The sequence below is a fragment of the Malurus melanocephalus genome, unplaced genomic scaffold (assembly GCF_030028575.1).
Source record: "Malurus melanocephalus ecotype Western Australia unplaced genomic scaffold, MMel_1.1 scaffold_90, whole genome shotgun sequence".
Lineage (NCBI taxonomy): Eukaryota > Metazoa > Chordata > Aves > Passeriformes > Maluridae > Malurus > Malurus melanocephalus.
In genome coordinates, this window is record NW_026623322.1 from 1,709,374 (window position 1) to 1,725,817 (window position 16,444).

Below are 16,444 nucleotides of genomic sequence, written 5' to 3' on the forward strand. Positions count from 1 at the left end.
TAATTTCTTGTAGGTCTAGAATACAAATTCTGAGCAGAAGCTGGAGCATTACCACAACAGGCAGCTGGTTACCAAACATTTGGAATCTGAGCATTTGAAGAAATAATGTGACTTCAATTATTTTTCCTTTGTAGGCTGGGGTGGAGTCATAAATTCTTTGTTTGGGAAACACTGCTTAGACTCCATAAGTTAGGGTATTTTTGTAAGCAGAAAATCAGGAATTTCAATTTTTTTAAGCAAGAAAAAATATTCCTACCTCTGATATGCGTCACTCTCTGTATCTGTGAAAAGTTGATGTAACTCCCATAAAGAGATTTAATTGACAATATTTRGCCAGCAGGTYGAGGCAGGTGATTCTGACCCTTTACTCTGCCCTCCTGAGACCCYRTCTGGAGTCCTGCATCCAGCCRGGGGATCCTCAGCCCAGGAAAGATGWGGAACAGACCTGTTGGAGCAGGTCCAGAGSAGGRGGACRAAGAGGATCMCAGAGCTGGGGCACCTGTCCTGTGAAGACAGGCTGAGAGGGTTGGGGTTATTAGCCTGGAGAAGAGAAGGCTCCAGGGAGACCTCAYTGCAGCCTGACAGTACTTAAAGGGCRCTTAGAAAAGGAGGGAGAGTGACTTTTTGTAGGCAGACAGYGATAGGRCAAGGGRAACCGTTTTTAAACTAAAAGAGGAGATATTTCAGCTAGATGTTAGAAAGAAATTCTTTGCTCATTGGGTAGTGAGGCAAAGGAACAGCTTGTCCAAAGAAATTGTGGATGTTCCAGAAAGCCTATGCTAAGCTTGTCRCAGTTCAATCATCAGACTTTTGCTTAGATTGATCATGATGATTATTAAAGTCACAGTGATAGACTGTGCATATTTTAATAGGTAGGTTTATTTAGGAATTTTGAAACTTTGGTCAAGGTTCCTCCCCAGAAACTTGCATGGATCAGTGACTGATGTACTAAAATTTCTACCATTCTGGAAGCTGGTTCAACCAGAAAATTTAAGATACATATTAAAAAACATTCATAGCTAGATACCATTCCGTACGAGAACTAGCATTTCATATAAATTAAAATTACTATCTTTTATTAATAATAACTTTTCTATATTTAAGTCATATAGTGGAAGATAAAATCATCTGTTTAAATTCAAAATGAACCCAGTGCCTGTTTCCTTTCCAAAGCAAAGAAAAAAAAAGGCTTTATATCTTGAGGTTTCATTTAAATTTTTAAGAATTTTCTAAATGAATTTTTGGTAAATATTCTGATTTAAATTATTTTCTTTAACATCTGAGCTTTCTAGAAAAGTATCAGAATCAAACCAACCTGTTTCAGAATTTTCTTCAGATTTTAGCCTGGTATGGTTTGCAAATTCTAAATGGGTACGTTGTTCTAATCTGTTCTTAAAAACTGTACAATTTTTAAAAATGTTATCATGACTTTTGAAAATATGCTTATGAAAAATTTCTTTGCCATGGTGAATAAAATGTAGCTTGAAATGTGTTTTTCTTGATTCTTAATTATGTGATCTCTCTTTTTAAAATCAATTCAAATGAGGAGTCTGAAAACTTTTGGGTATAGGACTCCATCTTTTCTCAAAAGTCCTAATATCCAGTCTATTCTGTGGGTACATAACGTAAATGAAGTAAAAATAATAGCATTTTAAAAATTAAATGCAAACCAGAATACATTAATTTCATTTCTGTGCTACAAATGTTTTAAAATCCAATTTTTCAAGACATTAAAATAACTGTGCAAAAAATCAGGCTGTGTTTGATAGATATGCTGAAGACAGACCCTGATCAACATGCCTGTAAGCAAATCCTTAAAAGACTGACATTAGTATCAGATCCAGACAAAGAAGTGATTTGAGCCACAAGAAGCCAGAAGAAAAGAGAATGGAGAATTGCCACTGTGGACTGAAAAGGCAAAGGAAGTGCTAAGAAAAATAAATACAAGTGTGTTAATTAAGCCAATAAAAAAAAGGGGAAGAGGTTACATAAAAGAAATTAAACTAATTCTGAAGCATAAACACAGAGATAAAACTGGAAATTCCATCATTAGACAATAGAATATGCAAGAACACAAACCTTAATCTCTGCTGTTTCTTCAGTATAAACAAATCTGCTGGTTGCTAGCATTATTGCTGAAAACAGATCTCATCAAATTGTACACAGAGAATAAGTTTCATCTTTTGGAAATAAAGCTATTATTTCACTATACCTCTTCATCCAGGAAACCTAAATTTAAGTCAAGATTGAAAACAGTCAAAGACACAGTTTCTTATTAAGTAGTCAACAACCTGAAGGCACTGCTTTCTCTAAAGGCTTAAATTAAAAAAAAAAAAAAAAAAAAAAAAAAAAAAAAAAAAAAAAGTAAATAGGGAAAGGGGTCCAGAAGGCAGGATCTAATGTAATTTAAAACTGGAATTACATCAGCAGTTTCAAACAGATGGCAGAATGTAGAGATAAATGTGTTAGCTCTTTTAGCTTATTTGGTCTTTCCATTGTTTGCATCATTAAAACCTGGAATAGTTTACAATTTAAAAATATACTGTGTATTAGACACTGGAAAAATGGACATGCACCTTCTGAGTGGAAGGAGGTAGGATTGAATTAATTTGCCATACTTTATTGTACAGTATCTGGGATGCTTTAGGCAAGTCTGCAAATAGGTTTCCTAGGAAATGAGATGAACAAAAATATAATGACCTTGAAATTATAACCCCAAATGTCCCAAGTATTTAGCAACCTAGCTCAGAAGTGGTAATTACATAAAAAATACAAAAGATCCTTAATTGCTTCAGTTATAGTGTATCTAGGCAGGTCAGTTACTGTACACAGCTGCAAAAAATGGAACGTGATTAATAGGGGGTTACTTATGATAGCACTAACTAGCTAGTGTGCAGTGCAAAACACTCATTTCTTTTCCAATTAAAGGAAAAAAAAATCTGGTTTTGATTAGGCTCTTCAGAAGGTCTAAGTCTGCAGCAGGAAAATACTCCACTCTCACGTTGTTAAATGCTTTAGTCAAGGACTAAGCAGCATATATTCATGAAAAACAGAAAGGTTTATATAAAATATTGGGGTGAAAATGCTGCAGATATCAAAATAAGACACTTCAGACCATTCTAGTTATTCTAGTTCATTGGCTGTAAAACTACAKGGTAAACAAGTTCAAATAAGCCTGATACAGGTGCTACTCCAGAGCTGGAATCAGGCATCAACCTTTCCTGTGATTCATTAAACTGCAATTAATCATACTTTCCACATAGCTCTAAATTCATTCCACCRAAGTTTGAAGAAAAAAACATTCAAAAAAATCATGTAGAAGAACTTGCAATACTTCCACACAGTTTTGAGGTTCCAAGAGGTCTGGGAGAAACACTGAACTATATGGAGAATTCTTCAGATTTGTGAACTTCTTGTGGTTCACCCACCAACAGGTTGAGAAAAAKGTGTCATCGTGATTTTTGGAGCATTGCCTCAAAAAACTGCCCTGCAGATGAGTCACTGCAATGGTCCCTGCCCAGATCAGTGTGCACTTATTGAAAGTATGACTTGGTCTGCTGTGATTCCAGAATTTGGCTGTGCTCTRGTCATGCTCTTGGTACGTCCATAGGCTCTGGGGAGCTCTAGGAATGGCTCCATCAATGTTCGGAGAAGGGAAGGGATCAYGAATCAAGGGAGGGGATACAACAGKCAATCATCAGTGGGGATGAAATTCAGACAATTTGTGGGTTTTCTCTCTTCTCTAAGGAGTGGTATGAAACTTAACACTGGTAAGCCAGCATTCATTCCTGGGGGGTAACACTCACCATTTCCAAGAAGTGGACAGAGRAACTTGCTCAGGCATTCATTAGAGACTCACCTTGCAAATCTCTCCCATGTATTGGCAAACTTGACTCATGTGTCTGACGTCACCACAGCTGCTAGAGAGTGAAGATTTTTTTAGGCAGCAAAAGCTGAAGGTCCAGGAAATAAAACAATACCGTCAAATACATATTGCTGTGGGAAACGGGCTTTTGAAACTGTTCTTTGTCTTCAAATGAGAAAAAAAAAATAGCAGCTATTTTTCTGTTTTCTGCTCTGCATGCATGTATTCAGTCAGTGAATTTAAATACTATCTAATCTATAGTTTTCAGAGAAATAACAGACAGTTTTAAAGGCCCTTAAAACAACTGCATTGTTCCCTGGCAGAGGAGTAGATCTAAAGACAGAAGAGAGCCCTTTAGTGTCATGATTTGACCATTAAATTATCCTGTGTGATCAGAAACTATACCATGAGATCAAGCACTGTGAAAATAAATCTGTGAGGAAATATCAGAAATAAATATAGACCTGCATTCTGCTTTGCTTTTCACTGGGATCATGGAAAGTGACAAAGGGAGACTTGGGATGCAGAGAAGCAAGGCAGCTTTGGGAACTCTCTCCTGGAAGAAATCCTGAATTATTTTACCAGGGAATCCGTCTTGAAGTCTCTCTGAAGCAATCTGTGGCAAGTGCCTTCCAGTGCCCTTAAAAAGCCACAGCCTGCCAAACTCTGTGGCCCCTTGGCACTGGTACAYGTTCGCTTTGTGCCTTCATCTTTTTCCTGAGCAAATCTTAGAGAAATTCTCCAGCAGATTTTGAATTTGGTACTCTACAATCTCATCTTTGGCATCTTGCAAACCAGACAAAGAGGTCACTCAGAGAAAGCAGAATTTGCTACAATCCATGCAAAGTCATGCTGAATAGTTTGGTTTCTATAAAGGGTCTGATTTCACAGGTTCCAATTGTGTGTGGATAATGATTTGCAAGTATGTCTTTCCTATATTGCTCCTACTACAGATTGCCACTCACCAGATCAAAAATAAAATTTTCAGTTTTTAGAACTGAAATGCGGAGCAGAGCGGGTATCCCCCCAAGAGAAATTTGCACAAAAACAATATTAACTGCAAGGCAGGTCAAATGTTCACTGACACATCTTGACAATGCCCCTTTTCTTTACATTGACTCTATTTGATTAAACTGATTGAAATGCATTTCATACTTGTGCTTTGTCAGTCTATATTTTGGGCTTCATGAACAAAATGATACTAGATTGACTTACCCAGATACTTCACAAAGCTTGTCATATTGAATTAATTAATGTTGCTTGTATAGCGTGAGAATATGGAGATTCATCTTTTCAATTCTGTTTTTGCTTTACAGCCAAATAAGGGGATGATAAACATGACATTGGTAGTTAATAGACATTTTCAAAGCCTCCAATTCTTTAGAAACCTACAATGGAAATATTACGATAATTGTCGCACACGTTATGCAACATTAGTTACATAAGCCCAGAAATAATAGAGTAGTAACCAAGAGTAGTACTGAATAAAACTAACTATGCTTTCTCTTCTTTCCCTTCATTTTGGGTAATGTGTGGTGCAGAAATACACATACAATTACTCTTTAGAAACCTGAACATAAAAAATTTTACTAAATATTCCAAGTCTTGTGAGGATATTTTGTACTGCAGTCTTGAGACTGATAGTGAAGTCACCAGAGTGGCATTAACTTCATTTACAATACAGTAGTGTTTCCCCCATCTCACTTATAGCACCCCTTTGGGGTTTTGAGGCTTTTTTAATTATATCTAGACCCCTTGCTGTGAAACATGATGCCATAATAATGCTGCAGTCCATTTTGGTGCATTTCTTTTTGTACCAAATAAAACAAGTGAGCAGCGTAAAACATGAAAGATGCCAGTGAGTTTTTCAAATGCAATTAGAGACAATGATGTGAATACATTGTATTTTTGTAGTTTTAGGTGAGAAGAGGAAGGAAGGGAGGAAGGGAGGAAGGGAGGAAGGGAGGAAGGAAGGAAGGAAGGAAGGAAGGAAGGAAGGAAGGAAGGAAGGAAGGAAGGAAGGAAGGNGAAGGAAGGAAGGAAGGAAGGAAGGAAGGAAGGAAGGAAGGAAGGAAGGAAGGAAGGAAGGAAGGAAGGAAGGAAGGAAGGAAGGAAGGAAGGAAAAGAACAAAAGAAAACAACAGAAGGAGGGAAATATCAAAGGAGATGGACAAAGGTATAGACTGAAGAAGGAATTAAATTTTCAACTTAGCAGCCAGAACTGACAAAATAAACTTTTTCAGACAGCCCCATGGTATGAAAATTAGACTAAAGGTGGGAACAAATAAGTCCAAGGAAGAATATGACAAATAAAGTACAGCTGCACATCGTATTTGTAATAACACAGCTTAATTAGAAAGTGATTAGAACGCATAATGGTTATCAAATGATGCTTATGCCGGAGATGCATTGCAACTCAGCTGCAAGTGYTATGAGACCCTTGCTTCCGCACAAAAGCTTAGATGAGATTCCTCTGTTACAGGCAAGCTGCCAGTTATTATTTTTTACTGTGGTAAAATGCTCAAAATTTCAGCATTGATAACTTCCTTACTGTTCAGTGCATAAAATCATGCTGTTTTTATATATAACATTGTATAAATCTGTTTGCTAYGGTCAATGACTCATATTTCCACTTGAGTGCTTTTCAAGTAAGTTTTTTGAMACACCTTCTCTTTTTCACTGTGTCTTTGGGATTACTTGATTGTTGACCTCTTTGGTCCAACAGCTAAAGACACTTGCAAACCCATAACTCCTGACTGAGATGGAATACAACTTTTCTAATACATCCAGTATTGGCTTCCAGATTTCAAATGACAGGAGCAAGGTTCATGTCGTGGTAAGCAGTTTCCAGGGGTCAACTAACCACACCAAGAAGTAAGCACCTAATTTCTAGCTTGATTTATCTACATTTACTTTCCAGAAATAGAAGCCTYATTTCTGCCATTTGCTTTAGTGTTCAACAGCTTTTTTTTCTGGCATAAACGAGTCTTCTTTTAAGCTCTTTCTTAATAGAAACTAAATAGCATATTGCATCCATCACACTTACATAGGTTTTTCAGACTTGTTACTCCCTTCTGAACCCTTTCCTAACGGCAGGACTAGATAGGATTTTAGTGSCAGTTTCCTCAAGGCAGTACCACCTTCTATTGCATTAACATGGTAACAATCTAAGCTTTTTGTGTGCATGCCACRCCACTCCCTCCATGTCAAAGTAAACCTCTGTGCTGCTTTTTACAGAGCATGCTCCAGCACTCTTAGCCAGAGAGCACAGAAGTTTCACGTTCAGCTCTTTATTCAGTTTACATCTGAGTATCCCCCAGAGTCACCACTTTCCAGATTATCCTTTGTGCAAATGTGAGGCTACTCTATTTCTGCATGTATCATCTGAGCAGACACAGCCCAGACATCCACACGGTTATAATAACTCCTTGCTTCTATTCTTATCTTCTAGTCTGTATCTGCAAAATGGACTTACAACACACTCACATTTTTGTCCAGTTGAATGCACTGGAACTACTTAAGACAGGCAGTGTTTCACTGTTGTGAGTACCCCCTGATGATTTTGATTACCCATTGGCAGGATTTGAACGAAAACAGCAGAAGTGATGCAGCCTGTGCAGGTGTTAGGAGAAACAAATTATATTTACTGCAGTCCAGAGGGTCCTTTACAGGACCACTTGTGTCCATCTATTCTTCTCATGGCTGCTAAGTGGCACTCACACATTTCACACTGAATTTCTTAAGTGGACAAAGGTGCTTGTTCACAAACAGAATAATTTCTTATTTCCCCAGGCTTTTTAATTAATTATTTAGTATTTTCCTGCATCAAAACCTTTATCCTCGTTTAAAATATTTGTAAAACAGTCACATGAAAAAAACAGATTAGAAATGATTCCTCAACAGTCAGAGCAAATGTATCATGCGTGGCTCCCATGTGTTTACATGAACTACCCATCAGACAGCAACCTGCAGCAAACAAGCAGTTCAACATACCATGGACAACATTCATTTGTGTGTTGCAGATGAATGTTTGTGATTGATTCTCAGACAATAGGAGTAAATTTTGTGCAAATGAATAATTGAACCACCTTTGGTCTCTTCAGTACAGACTTAGTTTGAAGCAACCACATTCAGCTAGAATGGCAGYACTTAATGGAATACACATCACTGCCTCATAGTTTGCTCAGCCAAAATTGTCTTCTGCTTGAATTGGCAGGGTGTATACAACAGTCAAGCAACACCAGTTACCTCCTGRTGGAATCCCTAGAAAGGTTTTGGAACCTTTCTGGGAATGTATCTGAGAATGTACACAAATTGCAGTGAAAGCAAAGTAACATGAAGTCATTCAAGTAGTTAAAATACTGCATAGTTTTATGGCACATTTTTTTTTTATTTTCCAAAGCATTAAGGAAATTCCAACTTAAAACTCTCTATAGACAGTCTGCCTGTCTGTTGAGGGTGAGGGAGATATTATTGTGGATTTTACTTTCCACTGTCCATTACAGTGAAGAGTAAGAACTGTTAAGTATAACTTTATATTCCCTGGTAAATGGAGCCACTAGCAAAGAAGACAGAGGATGAACATGAGGGAATCACATGGGTGTACCTGGATCTCCCCTATCTAGTCCCATCAAGATTTCACACCCTGCTCTTCCATCCCTGACAATGAATACTAAAACCACTGAGCAAAATATTTGGTGTCTAAAATAGCAGCTAAATACAGCAGAAACAGTTATTCAGTATCATCTGTGAACTAATTGGATYATGTAGTAAAAAAACTTGAGAAGTTTGCAGATTTGGGTTGTCTTCACTGTTTAATATGAACAACAGCTGATAACATTGCGAGCAAATCACTAGGATACTTGACCAGAGCTTCATGTATCAGATAAACAATCAGTTTGGCATTTTCAAGGGAACTGAACTGGTTGCCATGCCTCTTCAATGTATCCATATTAAAAATACACTTATCTATATTTATAATGTGTTAAATACTTTCATATTTCGTGTTACATTTAGATCTTCTTTCTGTGATATTGCCAATGTCAGAGAGAGATGGATTTCAGTAAACTGTCTGGTGCTCTTGGATGYAGATAAAATACATGTAACTGAAAATGAAATTTCATATTTGCTTCATGAAGAAGAGATGCATTTCAGTTTTAAATCTTAATGTAAATGTTATAGCAAAAATGGATGATTTTTTTTCTCCAAAGTCRTAAGAGACCAGTTAATAAAATGGTCAAGTTTCCTTGTTCTGCTAACGGAGCAAAGAGRGAGGGATCCTCTAGAAACATTGATATAATGTCAAAAGGAGTTTATATATGGAATTTGCATTTTAAAAAAGAGACATATTTTACTCTGTAGAAAATCATATTTTACTGCAGAAAATAACAGTTGGTTTCTGTGCAAATGCCTTGAGACTTGCTTMGTTCTCATTATCTTCAATGGAGATGAATATGTATATCTGAGGAAATATTTTGGCCTTGAGAGAAAGAAAGAGGGAAAATTTGGATTTGATTGTCTACATAACTCCAACTTTTCTTAGTACAGCTGAATCTACTGTGACTCTTGAGAGAAGTTAGCTTTTTTCACACTGAATGCACAGCCCCAAAAGAGACTTTTGTCTGGTGCTTGGTGAATGACTGAACTGAKGGAATCAAAAGACTTTGTTCTCTAGGATGTAGGGTGGAAGGGTAGAAGAGAGATACTTTATCCTCACTTTGTGTTTATCTACAGTTTTGGGGTTTCTTTAATGTCCTAAGCTCACAAACTCTTTCTGGTCATGTGTGTCTCTGCATCTTCAGAGGACTATGATGGGTCTTAAGATTTCCAGTCTTCTGGGGTAGGAAAGATGAATGAGATAAAAAAGTTATTTCTCAAGAAAGATCTCTCAAGCTTTTTGTGTTGATACGACACTCAGCAAAAGATTCCCTATAGCAAAGCACCACATGCTTTCCTCCTATCCACTTTTCCAGTGAAAGCAGTATTGCATCCAAACTCCTGCTTCACATCTCAGCTAAACCTGCACCTGTRTGTCAGCAATAAGTATATTAAAAAGAACAGGCAAATGTGTTGACTCTCTTCTCTTAGACATTTCTTTTTCAAACCTCTTTTGATAGTTTCCTTGCAGAAAGAGAGCGAGGAGTGTGTGCAAACACTTGTTCTCCACATCAAGCCTGACTGAACAATTTCTCTGCTATTCTGAGTTTCTGGTGAACTGAAAATTACCAGCTGTACTGAATTGTGACAAACACTGTCTGTGTGTCTCTGTGTGTGGAAAAAAAATATAAACAGAAACTATCGATTCTGATGACTGCAAATTAATTTTCACGTTTATGACCCAATCTAACATTTTAATTATGTAAAATATAAATTCAGCCTTAATTTCTAACTAAAGCTTACTTCTTCAAGCTCTCATAGAAGCATATATGGAGCATATGCAGAACAAGAATCCTCTAGTGGTTTTCCTAGTTGWGACATAATCAATAAACAGGGCAGCAAACACATAAAAGCAGTCATGATTGCACAGATTTGAAAAAGAAAATTAGATTGGAAGATGGGGGAGATAGGGAAGAAGACAGGAAGCTGAATACCTGCATATATAGGTGTGCAGCTTCCACCTCATACTTCAGGATGGCTGATCCACATCCAGATATACTCAAAGCTGATCAATATCAAACTGATTTGCAATGACAATGGAAACTCGTTGAACTGCAGTAACACATTTGCCACCCTTTGATGTCTGTATTCTGAGTATTAACATGGTAACAATCTAAGCCTTTTGTGTGTATGCCACATAACTCCCTCCATGTCAAAGCAAACCACAGTAGCTATGTAAAAAGTGTGGTCACAACCCAGCTAGCTAAATTCCTGCCAAAAATTGACTTCAATAGCTGTCTACAGACTCTGCCAGAATACTGTCGGCCAGCTCATACCATTGTGCCTTTTAGGGTCATGGCTTTAAAAGGACAACAGAATTGTTAAAATCTATCCATCTTTTCAGCTGGAATCCTCTCCATCCCTCATGAATTATAGTCACGGCTAATAGAAAGGAAATAGGAAAAAGCCATCAGCACAGAGCACACCAAAGAGAAAGTAAGTAATGCTTTTAGACTCTGAATGGGAGCACTTCATGCTGGCAAAATGGAACTACCCAGACTGAGATGCATAGTTGCATCATAAAAATAGCAGTTTTTAAAACACTTTCTATGAATTGCACTTACCGGAGAACCTGGGAAACAACAATTCCTCCTGGGTATTCAGTTAACTGAAACCCATACCTGATTTTCTCAAAGGACACTATAAAAAGTACCACTTTTCTGGACATCATGGTCCAGCAAGTATGTTCCCTTGACATGGCTGCTCTGGTAGAAGGCCTCTTCACAGAAGCTTTTCAATCAAAGATGGTCTGACTTCCACTAAAAGTTCTGGGCAGGGACACATGCAAGAACAGCAGACTCTGAAAGTCAAAGACATGACTGTAATTTCGTCATAATCATGACTWAATAACCACTATATCTGCACAAAAAAAGGTCTACACTGCAAGTGCAGCAAGGCCACTACACCTGAGACAGGTCACCTGCACTGTACAGGCATGGCAGGATTGCAGCAAGACTATGGGAGACAAGAATCATCCAGTGTTTAGGTCTAGAAATCCGTGGTCTTTATTTTACCCAGCAGAGCTGGCAGGGACACAGAYCAACAATATGCTTGCAGATCCAGCAGACAGCAGGAGAGATGGCTTCTCACATAGTCCACTCTGGTGGATTTAAGGGATACAGTCCTTGTGTCTCTTGTGGACTCAGAATCTCAGGATCATGGGCTAGAAGGAGGTCACTGATGAACTAAAAAATGAGACAACCTCTGATTGCCCCCACTGTCACTGCTGTTTGTTCTGCTCTGAGTATTTGCCATATCCATGCTTGCATGAAGATTTGCACGCAATGTCTGTGTGTCCAGGATTACCCTTATTCAGATGGCATGAAGGGACATTCTCTGGCAAGATGGGGAAGAAGCAATGGAGACCTGCACTCAGTGCAGAATGGATAAAGTGAGATAAACTAAAGAAGATGTAAGCTGAAAAAGGAAAAGAAAGAAAAATATGCAGAAAGAACAGAAAGAAAAGGATTAACAAGAGACTGAGCAGAGAAAAGAAGGACAAGAGTGGTCAAAGAGAAACAGCTGTAAAGGAAGTAAAAGCAGATGAAAGCACCTTGGGGGCCTGAAATACCCATCTCCAGAGATCTGGGCTGTGACTGAACATGAGCTCATTTCACAGTGAACTCCAACAGTGGGAAACTCTTCATGCCCACGTGCAAGGGAATGGTGGCAACAGTGAGGTCAGTGGTGACACTAACTTTAATCACCATTTGAGAGGTGGGAGATGGCACAGGGCAAGGGCATGCAAACAGCTTCAGGAGAAGAGGAAGTGATTGGTAGAAAACTCCCCCATTCTCCATCTGTCACCCATGAAGATTGATGAACCTCTGTGCAGCTCTGTCCTGCTCTTTTCAGTGAAAGCATCCTGCTAGCTTTCTCATAATGGCAGAAATAATTAAAAAGGGGATCAACTTCAGAGGAACATAAACCACACCAAAAGTCTGTCTCTTTAATGATATCCTCTCCATACTTCACTGGCAGGCATTCTGCTAATCTAATACCTGTTAATTCTATTTCTAATTAGGGCTATAGCTCACCAGAGGCTGTTTTATACTTAATTTGTTGGGGTTTTATTATATGGCTCAACAGTCAGCCAACCACTGTATGCATCATGTGATCCTGGTTGAGATCTTTCAGGCATTGCTGCACACTGAGGCCCTTGGAGAGAACGTGCCACTACAATTTGTGAGTCACGCGTTCTTGCTCTGCCTAGGTCTTGTCATGTGTGTGCTTGTCAGGATTCATCTCCATCTCCATTACCCCTGGGGCAGAAGTCATAGTTTGTTTCTGCTCACTTGTCTGATTTTTAGCAGATCATATTCCCATCTTCAGAACCTTAAGCAAGTGCCATCTTTGTAGAATTTAAGGTGGAATTCTAAGTGCTGATTTAATTCAACTCAAACTCATCTCCTAATTGACAGGAAATATCATCAGTGCAACCATTTTCCGAGGTTAATGTAGGCTGCTATACAAAGAAAAATAATTAAATTAAGAGTATTCTTCACTGTTACAAAAAAAGAACACTAATTTTCTTAAGTGTTTTTCTTGTATTTCTGTCATTTAAAAAATATTTCCTTTGAATTTAGAGTTTGAAATGAAGTTGAGGTTTGAGGCAAATTTTAATTTGAAACACACATCTGAAAGAAACATCTTTATCAGTTCCATTTTTTCCAGAAAGATTTACAACCAAATTATGCACCAGTTAAAGAATTAGCTTGGAAATTATCAGAAGTCTAATAAGAGACGACAAAGTCCATGGGGCTTTATTGAACAGARTATAAAATAGGCTGGTGAAGAAACATTTTATAAAGCCATTGGAAGCCAGCCCAGGGAACTGACCAGATCTTTGTTTTGCTTCTAAACTGTCAGCTGCCAGGTAAACAAGGGTATTGGACATCATGACTCCAAATTGGTGAGCAAAGAAAGTCACCAGCAGCTGCTAAATAGCAAACCTCATCCTCCATCTCTGTGATGTGCCAAAAAGGATGATACTTAAAAGCTGATCAGTCACACACTGATGGTAAGAATGATGGTAGCACTTGTTATGTCATCCTAAAACAGCACATCAATTCCAGAGAACCACTGTCCTCCTTATCTGAATCCACAAAGGGCTGAACAGTAACACAAGCAATTCCCATGATTGGGAATTGCAGATCTTACAGAAACAGTATAATGGAACTGCCTATCTCCATAGCAGAAATAAACCTTATAAAATTCCTACTTCCTCCACTGTTATCTGGAAGACATAGAGAGTACAAGTAAGATAATGCTGGCCGCTGTTGAAAACCTTCAGAAATAGTACATTAAATAAAAACAGTAAGTAAAATAACAAAGAATATATAAATCCATTCATAAAGCCAAATAGCCAAGTCAGCCCATCTAGCACACATCTAGTAGCTTTAAAGATGCAAGCTAGTTCCAGCCACCCCAAAGGAACAGTTGGTCTGGATCAGATGTTTTCTACAGAAGCATGGTCAGTGAGATAATCTTCCATGGTATTTCAATGGGAAAACCACAGGATTAGGGTTCCTCTTCAATGGGAAGTTCATGGCAAAGGGAAACAAAGAAGCTGGACTTTTACCAAAACCATGTACAAGTCACAGCTGGCAATTCAGAAGTGCGGTCAAGTTACCCTCTGTCAGCCAGGGAAGACCACCTGTTCCAGGAACAAATTATCTGGGCGTAAGGTAATGTGTTATTTCTTTTCCACCCTGAAAAATAAATGAAACAACAAATATCAGCTGAAAAGGTTCTTCCTTTCCATCCCATGGYTGAAYACAAAGCAAAAYAGACAACCCACACTTTACCAGCAAGGCCTCACAGAATTGATAGAAGCGTCAGGCTGTGAGGGGACTTTTATTGGAGATTTGATAAAACTACATTTTTCTGAACATACCCTAGGTAGATATCTAGAAGGGAAGTCCTTGCATGAGAGAATAAAATAGGATAGATTTGCACAATGCATATTGAAATCATGCACCTTGTTTTAGCTACTGCTAGGCAAGCATAACCAACTTCTCTGAAAGACAGTGAACRTAGAATCATAAAATGATTGGGTAGAAGGGACATTAAATATCATCTCGTTTCRAGCCCCCTGCTGTGGGCAGGGACACCTTCCACTAGACCAAGCTGCTCAGAGCTCCATCTAACCTGGCCTTGAACACTTCCAGGCATGGGACATCCACAACTTCTCTGGGYTAAGTGTTCCRGTGTCTCACCACCCTCGCAATAAAGAACTCCTTCCTAATATCTGGTCTAAACCTGCCCTCTTTCAGTTTCAATCCATTGCCCTTGTCCTGTCACTACAYGCTCTTGTAAAAGGTCTCTCTCCATCTYTCYTGTAGGCTCCCTCCAGGTAATGGAGGCTGAATTTAGGATGCCTCAAAGCATATGCATGTCCGTCAGGAGTCTTCAGATAGAATAACTTGGATCCTTGACCAGTTAATCTCTGTTTCTGGGGCTGTTGGARATAGGAAGGATGTAACAAGAGAGGAATCATGCTGGAAATAGCCAGTTCCTTAGTTCTTCTGCAAGAATCTGATGTTGTCTCATCARAGAAAAAGTGCTGGGCTGGATAGAACTTCTCCCCACACAGAGCAGCTCTTCTGYTCTCTACTCACCTGTCACTGGCATTCCTTCCTGCTTTCAGCCCCCATTTCCATTTTTGTGCAGTGATACAGCCCCTGGACTCCTTAAGGATTGCAAGCATCAAGGGACATTAGTGYTGATGCGATCATCAATGACTGCTGCTGGAAATCCATGCAGAAATATGTGCTGTGCACAGGGAAGCAGAGAACAACAATACCCAGCCTCCTTCCTTCTCTCCCTCCCTCCACCTGTAATTGAAATTTAAGGACTAYAAGTCCCACTATCTCACGTCAGAAGGATATTTTGGGGAAAAGGTTAGCAATGGCAAGGCATCCCTTAGCAGCAACCCTCCCAGCAATGTGCCTGTCCCATATGTGCAAGAACCAGTATGTGCATTTAGACAGCTGATTTCAGCCAAGATTTTTTGGATGTGCAAGAATGAGGGATAAGAGCAAATTCATGTGAAAGGCTGACCAAAATTATGATGTTTTGCTTGATCTGGCTAATTTTCCTAACAGAAGAGACAGAGGAGGAAKCAGATAGCGGAAACCTTCAACCTTTAAGACAAGCCACAGCCTTGCACCTTTGAGCAGTGAGGCTTCCTGTAGTCCCAAGCATTTTGTAGTGACATTTATATGCAAATCAYCGAGTCAGGGTCAGGCCAGGTTTGACAGCAATAGCCAGAGTCAAGCCTGTTCTCATGATCAGCAGGCAAGGCCATAGTGACAGGGCAGGTCAAGCCAGGTGCAGGGGCCATGGMCAGGTGTGACAAACACAGTTGGGACTAGAGCAGAACTCAGCAGAGACCGAGCAGCAGTGGAGCCCTGAGCAGAACGTGTGGGTGGAGGTGCTGTGTGAGGTTGATCAGAGCAGTCAGGGCTCATTAATGCGCTCAGGACCCTGACACATTTTTTCTAGGAGCTGTACCACAGGAGAGGTGAAAAAAATACCAAGGAACTTTGGCCAGAGGCAAGGGTTACCCAGTGAAATATGAAGGCCAGGCTGTTCCAACATGGTTCCTGTCGGAGTGTCAGACAGGCTTAGATGTTTCCTGTCCCAGCATTTTGCCCCACAACACTGAAAAACAAGCAAATAATGGCTAGCACCAACCTGCAGTGACCATGCCCAAGAGAAGAGGCAGSCAGCCACTGTGACATTCGCTTTCCTCACAGCCAGAAAAGCCAGCAGCAAACAAACTCTGACAGGGGGGGCTAGGAGGAACATTAAACACTTTGAGTTGCAATTGACTTTAAAACAATCATTATAAAATTTAGAACAAAGTACTATATTAAYACTGTTTTCCTAATGCATCCTTTATACACAAGACTACAGAGA